Source organism: Capra hircus, chromosome 13 (genome assembly GCF_001704415.2).
Source record: "Capra hircus breed San Clemente chromosome 13, ASM170441v1, whole genome shotgun sequence".
In the NCBI taxonomy this organism is placed as follows: Eukaryota; Metazoa; Chordata; class Mammalia; order Artiodactyla; family Bovidae; genus Capra; species Capra hircus.
Genome location: NC_030820.1, coordinates 10856931 through 10866072, shown reverse-complemented (window position 1 = coordinate 10866072; position 9142 = coordinate 10856931).

Below are 9142 nucleotides of genomic sequence, written 5' to 3'. Positions count from 1 at the left end.
GTCACGGCGCGTACGGCCGGAAGAGAGGCACCCGGCGCCTGCGTTGAGGGCGCCCCTGCTGCCGGGCGCCCCCTGCCGTCCGGAGGACCACGCCCGCAGAGCCGAGAGATTTCCTCTGCAGCCAAGAGGGGTCGCGATGGCAAAAGGTTGTGACGCTACAGACCCGGGAGCCTGGCATTGACTTCAGGCGGAGAGGAGGGCTACAAAGTTCGGCTTCATGAGGAACACATGTACACCCGTGGCGGATTCATGTCAATGTATGGCAAAACCAATACAATATTGTAAAGTAATTAGCCTCCAATTAAAATAAATAAATTTATATTAAAAAAAACTGTTCATCATCAGTGTGCACAAAGCTAAAGACAAATCATAGTAGGAGAGATGAATGGCCAAAGGGCTGTAAAAGACAATACCAGGAGTGCTGAATTAACTGTGTGAGGTGAAAGTTGCTCAGTCGTGTCTGACCCTTTGAGACCTCATGGACTGTATAGTCCATGGAATTGTCCAGGCCAGAATACTGGAGTGGGTAGCCTTTCCCTTCTCCAGGGTATCTTTCCAACCCAGGGATCGAACCCAGGTCTCTCACATTGCAGGCGGATTCTTTACCAGCTGAGTCACAAGGGAAGGGCTAAGAAAATCATGGATATGAAGTTAGAGTTACAGGATACATGTTATATACGTATACGTACATGTATACATACAAGGTACATGTTATAAAGCCTCACGATTTCAAAACGATAGGACAAAATTTGGGACGAAAGAGAAAATAGGATTCTGTGTCAATGCGATTTTCTCGTCTATATTTGAAATCGTATACAAACCCTAGATCCCTGTCCTTTGAAGTAAAATAATTTTGCTTAATCTCCTGGGCCTCCCCAAGTCTCAAAAGGCTGACTCAAGAGTTAATGATTGGGAAATGTGAAGATATAAAGTAGCTATTGAGCCAGGAAACTGGTAACAATTTATACTATAAACCCACCACAGAGCAGAATCACCCACTTCCCAGGGCCCTGAACGATAAAGGTCTGACACACGTCCCTAGGTTGTTTTTACAGGAAACAGCCTCTGCCAGATGAGAACTGCTGACTGCAAGCATGTAGACACTAAACTGGCTGAAACCAGAAGGTTGAAGAGGCTTGAAACTTCGCCTTGATGCCAACCAGTCTGAGAACTGTTCAGGAGGTGATCAAGCCCCCTGCAGCCCCTTCCCTAACCCTGCCTTTAAAACCTCTTCCTCAAAGCTATCAGATTCAGGTCCTCTGAGTATGAGCCGCCACTTCTCCTTGCTAGATGCCTGCAATAAATGCTGGACTTCTCTTTGTCACGACCCCATGTCAATAGATTGGTTTTACTGCTTGTGGGCAAGTGGACCCAACTTTGGTTCAGTAACATATTTTGGGGTAAAAACATTTTAGTTTGATAAATCAAATAGTCGACATTTAAATATGCACCTTAGCACAAAGGGACGTATGAAGAAAGAGTATAATTAAAAACTGGTGGTTAAGAAAAGAGAGAAGGGACAAAAGAAGGAAATAGTGTAGGGAGTCGGTAGTCAACCTAAAGAAATAGGTGGATAAGGATATCAGATGGCTTTCTGATCACGTTAATCCAGAACTAAAATACAAACCTTTCAAATTCTCAAGACACATGCACACAACAGCAGCAAGTCACATAAAATCACTCAGCGAAATATTTGAAAAAACTAAAAAACAGAAACCATAACAAAACAATAAGTCAGAGCTAAGACCACACATCTATGTGAATCAACATAAACTAAAAAAGAAAAATGGAAGAAAGCACAAAAATACAAAGCATGGGCTAAGGGGAATAAACTCCAGATACAAAGGAAAGTAAAATTAGCTTAAGAGATGACTTTGTTCAGATTTATATTATAATATTTATTTATTATTTAATTTATATATATCAGAGCTGTATATTATCACCCTACTTATTTAATTATATGCAGAGCACATCATGCGAAATGCAAGGCTGGATGAATCACAATCTGGTATCAAGACTGCTGGGAGTAATATCAACAACCTCAGATACTCAGATGATATCATTTTAATGGCAGAAAGTGAAAAGGAACTAAAGGGGAAGGAGGAGAGTGAAAAAGCTGGCTTAAGACTCAACATTCAGAAACCAGTAGGACCAGATGATGGCATCCAGTCCTGCCACTTCATGGCAAATAGCTGGGGAAATGTGGAAACAGTGTCAGATTTCATTTGAGGGGGCTCCAAAATCAATGTGGACAGTGACTGCAGCCACAAAATTAAAAGACGCTTGTTCCTTGAAAGAAAAGCAATGACAAACCTAGGCAGAATATTTAAAAAGCAGACACATCACTACTGACAAAGGTCTACATAGTCAAAGCTATGGTTTTTCCAACAGTCATGTATGGATGTGACAGTTGGTCCATAAATCAAGGTAGGCGTGTAGAACTGATGCTTTCAAACTGTGGTGTTGGAGAAGACTCTTGAGAGTCCCTTGGATGGCAAAGGGATCAAAACAGTCAATCCTAAAGGAAATTAGCCCTGAATATTCATTGGAAAAACTGATGCTGAAGCTGAAGCTCCAATACTTTGGCCATTTGATGCCAAGAACTGAGTCATTGGAAAAGACCCTGATGCTGGGAAAGATTGAGGGCAAGAGAAGAAGGGGGTGACAGAGGATGAGATGGTTGTGTGGCATCACTGACTCAGTAGACATGAGTTTGGGCAAACTCAGGGAGATAGTGAAGGATAGCAAAGTCTGGTGTGTTGTGGTTCATAGGGTTGCAAAGAGTTGGACATGACTTAGTGACTAAACAACACCACCAACAAAATCTGGATTAAATAATTTTTAGGACAATATAGTTTCTCAAAATGGACTTTAGATGAGTTATAAAATTTAAACAAATGAACTATCACAGGATAAACAGGAGGAAAGAGCAAAGAGCTGCTCTCCAAAACACCAGGTACAGATGCTTCCACAGAGAAATTTTATCAGATTTCTGTTGTTTGTTGCTGTTCAGGGCTAGGCTGTATCCACTCTTTCGTGACCCCATGGACTATCACCTGCCAGGCTCCTCTGTAGCCTGTCCGTGGAATTTTCCTAGCAAGAATACTGGAGTAGGTTGCCACTTCCTTCTCCAGGGGATCTTCCCGACCCAGGGATTGAACCAAGTCTCCTGCATTGCAAGTGGGTTCTTTACTGCTGAGCTACCAGGGGAATCCTGCAATGAGACCTCCAGGGCCAATGAACTCTGTTCTGCAGTTTCAGAGGGTATAAAAAGAAGGAAAGCTTCAAATTTCTCATACAGAGCTAGTATAGCAGTTGTACCCAACAAATACAGCCCAAAGAAAACTGTCAGCCATCCTCACGTATGACCCTCAATGCAAAAATCCTAAATAAAATATTAGTGCAGCATTAGGACAGAAATCGTCAGTCCCAAGGCTTGGGGATCAGCTCTGGGTGAGATGTGAAGCATTCTGGCAGTGAAATAATGTGTCAGGGCTGGAGTGCTCCGCTGTAGTTTTGGAGGAATCAGTCCTGACTTAAAAGCATTTATTTCTAAGGTTGCTTGGAGAACTAGGTTTGTAGGGTTCAGTTCCATTTTATTTATTTTTCAAAATATTTTTTATTTGATCTTTTTTTAGTTCTTCTTCATCTTTTTTTTTTATGTGCAGTCTTTGAAGTCTTTACTAAATTTGTTACGAAATTGCTTTATGTTTTGTTTTTTTGGCCCTGAGGCATGTAGTATCTTAGCTCCTTGACCAGGGATTGAACCCATACTCCCTGCATTGGAAGTCTGAATTACTGGACCACCAGGGTAGTCCTGGGGTCAGCTCCATTTTAGAAGTGAGGGTTTCCAAAGCTGGGGAGTCATTCCTGGAGGAAACCCTGATGCAGGTTCAAGTGCAATCAGGCTTAGGGTCAGGGTCATAAATAGATCTGATTCGAAGCTCTGGACTCAGCTGTGGACTCTGGGGGCTCCTTAAAGGGCCCTGCTGCTCTTCGCAGCCTGTAGTGGAGCATGCAGCATTGCAGCCTGGGGGGAAGGAGAAGCGGGTAGGAAAAAAGGATTAGACACATTGAAGAAGCTGCTAGAGGTGACACAATTGGGAAGAGATAGGTCGTGCACCAAGGATGGGTACAACCCTAGGGAGCATGCCTGCCACAGGGAGCCAGCCGAGGGCAGGAAGTGGTGTAGTGACTAGGGAGTGCTGAGGCTCAATCCTCAGGGGTAGAACTTTGTTTTAGACATGCAGGTGATGGCTCAACTAGCAGGAGATCAGAATCCCAGTGGAGAGAGACAGAGCCTCAGGGTAAACCCCTGGCTGCCTCTCCACGCAGGAAGTGGCAGGAAGTGAGTAGATGGCACTCCTGCACGTGGTCCAAAGACCACCATAGAGATGATACAGATGGGAGCAAATATGTTTGTCTGGATTCTGGCTGTCTCTCAGGAAGAGAACCCGAGCCAGACACATGATGGCCTGCACACCTGGCCGTGCAGCCTACCAGCCAGCTGCCATCTTTGCTTTCTTGTTTCCAGTCTGTTACTTATTTGAATGCAGCTGCAGGACCATGCAGGGGCCAGCTGGATAAGCAAGCATGGCCTGATGTCTCCGTCTGTCCTCAGGCATCTACAGTGGTGAGGGAGCTCTCTGGGGTCTCTCCAGTGAGGTCACTAATCCCATTTATTGGGGCTCCACCCTCATGTCCTCTGCAAAGCTCCACCTCCTGACGCCATCACACTGGGAATCGGGATTCAACCTGTGAATGTTGGGAAGGACACAAACATTCAGTCTATAGCACCTGGTATTTTGCAGAATATGTTAGAAGGAGCCAATCCTGTGGAAATCAAGCTCAAAGGGAAACAGGGAATGGGAGTAACGTTCAGCTTAGGGCATAAGGAAGTGCACCTTGCCACCCCACATCCTACAAGGTGGGCAGGAGACAGACTATTCTCTTAGTCCCTCTGGTGAAGAAATGCTGCCAGTCTTTTTTTGTTGTTTTGCTTATCTATTTTCTTGGCTGTGCTGGGTCTTAGTTGTGGCATATGGGATCTAGTTGCCTGACCAGGGATGGAACCCAGGGCCCGCTCCATGAGGAGCAAGGAGTCTTAGCCGCTGAACCACCAGGGAAGTCCCGACCCTGCCAGTCTTTTGACAAGAGCACTAAATATGTGATTCAGAGGCGCAGCCCATCTCAGAGAGCTTACGGTTTACTCTTGCTCCTGGCGTCTGACTCACATTGCTGCTGCTGCTGCTAAGTCACTTCAGTCGTGTCCAACTCTATGTGACCCCATAGACGGCAGCCCACCAGGCTCCCCGGTCCCTGGGATTCTCCAGGCAAGAACACTGGAGTGGTTGCCATTTCCTTCTCCAATGAATGAAAGTGAAAAGTGAAAGTGAAGTCGCTCTGTCTTATCTGACTCTTAGCAACCTCACCTTAAATCTTATGTGATATGGTGGAGACCTACGTTCATCCGAAAATTCCCCAGAGAAACTGAGAGAAAAGCACTGAGGCCGTCTTAGTCAGCCCAGGCTGCCGTAACAAATAGCACAGACTGTGAGGCTTAACCAGATCTCCTCCGAGCCCGGATCTCGGGGAGGGCGCCCTCCTGGGCTGTCTGCGGCCACCCTCTCGCTGTGCGCTCCCGTCTCCATCTTCACATCACGGGGACTGCTTCCTCAAGCCTTCATCTAAGCCTAATCACCTCCCAAAGACCTCGCCTCCCAGCACCATCACACGGGGTGGGGTGTGGGGGGGTGAATTTTGGGGTGACGCAGGCATGCTGACCGCCAGGGAGAGAAAAGATCCACACTTCTCGGGGGCCCCGGATGCCTCGTTTCCAGGGGGCTGAAGGGGGAGGAGGGAGCCCTGGCTCCCTGCACAGCTCTCTCCCGGTCCTGAAGTCTGTGGGCCCAGAATATGGGCTCTGAGAAACTTCCAGAAGGCGGACAGGGCCCAGAGGAGCAAGATCTCAGCCTTTTCTCTTCCTCTGGAAACCCTGAGGGCTGGAGAGACGTCCCTACTGGAGTCTGGGGAAACGCTCCGCATGAAGCAGTACAAAGTGCTGCCTTGAGCCTTTCAAGGGAAGGTGCGCCAACGACCTGCTTCTGCTCTTTCTGGGTCAAAGTTTCCAGACTGGGGTCCTCGGGCCCTGTCGCCTCACGCGGAGGCTGGGCGGGGGAGGAAGAACACTTATTTGGGTCGCACTGAACAATTCCACACAGCTGCAGTGTCGTCCCCACTTAACCAATGACGTCTCCTGAGCGGAAGTGACTTTCTCACGGGCACAGCCGGCGCTGAACACACACCTAGGATGCCAAGGCAGCTTCGCCCCCCCAGATGCCAGATAGGAAGGCGGCTGGGGCCAAGAATTCAGGCTGATTTAGTGCAAAAGGATTGAGGAGTCATTCTTGCAACAAAATGTGTCCCTTGAACATCTGAGACATGAGATGAACTTGCTGAGCACCTCCTGTCCACCAAGCTCTGGAGGAGAAAGGGCCCAGAGGCGAGACAGAAGGTGTCCAGCCCCGTGTCCCCACCTCCCTGATGGAGTTACAGGTGGGGGTGCAAAGACCTCCCTTCTGAGGCCAGAGCCTTCAGTGGGGCAGAGCGGGCACTTCTAGGTGGAATCTTCTGTCCCCTGGGGCCTCCTTCATAGACTGGGCGTGTCCAGTGTGCAAGCTGTCTACCACCAGCTCCGCCTCCTTTTCCAGTTGGATTCTTTGTGTTCACAAATCGTTGTCACACACTTATAGACAGCTTTTTGGTGAGAGTTGAACCATAAAGAAGGCTGAGCACCAAAGAATTGATACTTTCGAACTGTGGTGTTGGAGAAGACTTTTGAGAGTCCCTGGAACCTCAAGGAGATCAAACCAGTCCATCCTAAAGGACATCAACCTTGAATATTCATTGGAAGGACTGATGCTGAAGCTGAAGCTTCAACGCTTTGGCCACTTGATGAGAAGAGCTGACTCACTGAAGAAGACCCTGATGCTGGGAAAGATTGAAGGCAGGAGGAGAAGCGGGCCACAAAGAATGAGAGGGTTGGATGGCATCACCAACTCAATGGACATGAATTTGAGCAAGCTCCAGGAGATGGTGAAAGATAGGGAAGCCTGGCGTGCTGCAATCCACGGGATCACAGAGTCAGACACAGCAAAACAACTGAACAGCAACAGTTTGGGTTACAGACCATAGATACAGTTCTCTTTCTGGAATTTTCTAGCTTAATTCTCAGGAGGAAATCTTTTTTTTCCCTCTCGTCTCTGAGCACATTAGAAACATCCTTCTTACAGTCACTTCTTGTCCATTGTAACCAGTATTTCTTTTCTTTTACAAACTGAGGATCTAAGGCTTAATTAGATGGAAGGATAGAACTCGGGCTTTCTGATGAGTGGGCAGGATGACCAAATTGTGGAGACTGGGACGAGACACGAGGGGCCTGGGAGAGGGCCAGTCCAGCAAGGATGAAAAACCTACCTAGTGACACCAGCAAAACGAGCCGTGGGTTTTCTCTCCAGCAGCGCTCAGCAGCCTGGAGGGAGAAGGGCAGAAAGTGGGTGGTAGAATTAATCACAAGCTAGATGTTAGCAGAGCAGATGTCCTAGAAAGAGAGGAGGCTTGGGAGGAGCTTGGACTGGCAGGAGAAAGGCTGGCACGAAATGCCGCGGCTTCCGGACGACAGAGCAGGAAGGGAGCAGAGGAGAGAAATAAAAGGATGCTGGATACACAAGAAGTAACTTATTAAGATGACGGTTAGATCAAAATTACAATCTGACCAAAAATTAATTCCCAGGGACTCTGTGTGTAGAGATATTTCCGATATTCCACAGAGGATGATTTTTGTTTAATGTATCGCTAAACAATTTGTCGACTTTTCAGGAACTTTTTTTGACTTTTTTCCCCTTCATTTCTTTCCTAAGTCATTCTATACAGTTGTTCCTGTAATGCTGATAACAGCAAACACTTAGAAAGAAATTCAAAAGTCCAATAATAAAGATTTAGTGAAATTCAATGATGTTCGGTGGCAATTTATATTGAAGGATCCCAGTTTTGGTTTAAAAATATGGAAATATATACACAGACAGTATTTAATGGATAGTTACCAAAAAAAAAAAAAACCCAGATATTTACCAATTAGATTTTATCAAGATAAGTGGGATTATAGCCATTTATATGTATCTTTTTTGCTTGTTTGTATTTTTCTCAGTAAAAAACGTTGTTAAAGAACGTACAATTTTCTAAATTAAAAAAAAGAGTTTTAATTCATTTGCTACTAATTGGTGTCTGTCCTGCTTTTATGACAAGGTTTTCTATAACTTTTTAATTGCTTTGATTGGTTGAAAACTAATCCTTCCAATAAGAAACAGACCTTTTTAAAAATGATTTTTGTGCATGTTTTATGACTTGCCTGTGGATATTTCTTAGAAGCCGAGTTCACACGTTCAGTTGCTCAGTCATGCCTGACTCGTTGCAACCCTATGGACGGGAGCCCACCAGGCTCCTCTTGTCCTGGGATTTCCCAGGCAAGAATACTGGAGTGGGAGGCCGTTTCCTTCTCCAGAGGATCTTCCTGTCCCAGGGATTGAACCTGCATCTCTTTACCAGCTGAGCCACCAGGGAAGTCCTAGGTCACGTATACACACACCTAAATAGGCCAGTGAGTTTTAAGATGTCTTTATCATTTGCCAGCACTAAGGTCCCTGCTCTCTGAGCAGGGAGACCAACAGCCTGATCTGTAGGCAATGATTCGCGGGGGTCTGTTATCTTTTCCATCAAGTCGTTGGGTGCCTCCCCGGAGAGCGTGGGCGGGAGCGAGCCTGGCTCCAGAACTTTGATCTTAAGTACAGCTTTGAGTGGCAACCTTCATGTGGTCCTCAACTTGTGATCGGGTCATCAAAGCCAGATCAGTGGCTTACGTGGCAGGATCGGGAAATGAGTTTATCTGTGATCAGAGGGTTTCGAGGGATTAGTAACCCTTTCAAGTTACACTCTGTGCCTCTCTGGAGCAAAAGCATTGCAGAGAGGCGCAACGACAGCTCACCTCCAAGGTAAGGCGCCCCTAGAACAGCAGAGGAGGATTAGTGCCCACTGTGTGCTGGGAATTTTCATGTGAATCAATCTCATTTATCCCTAAACTCCCAAT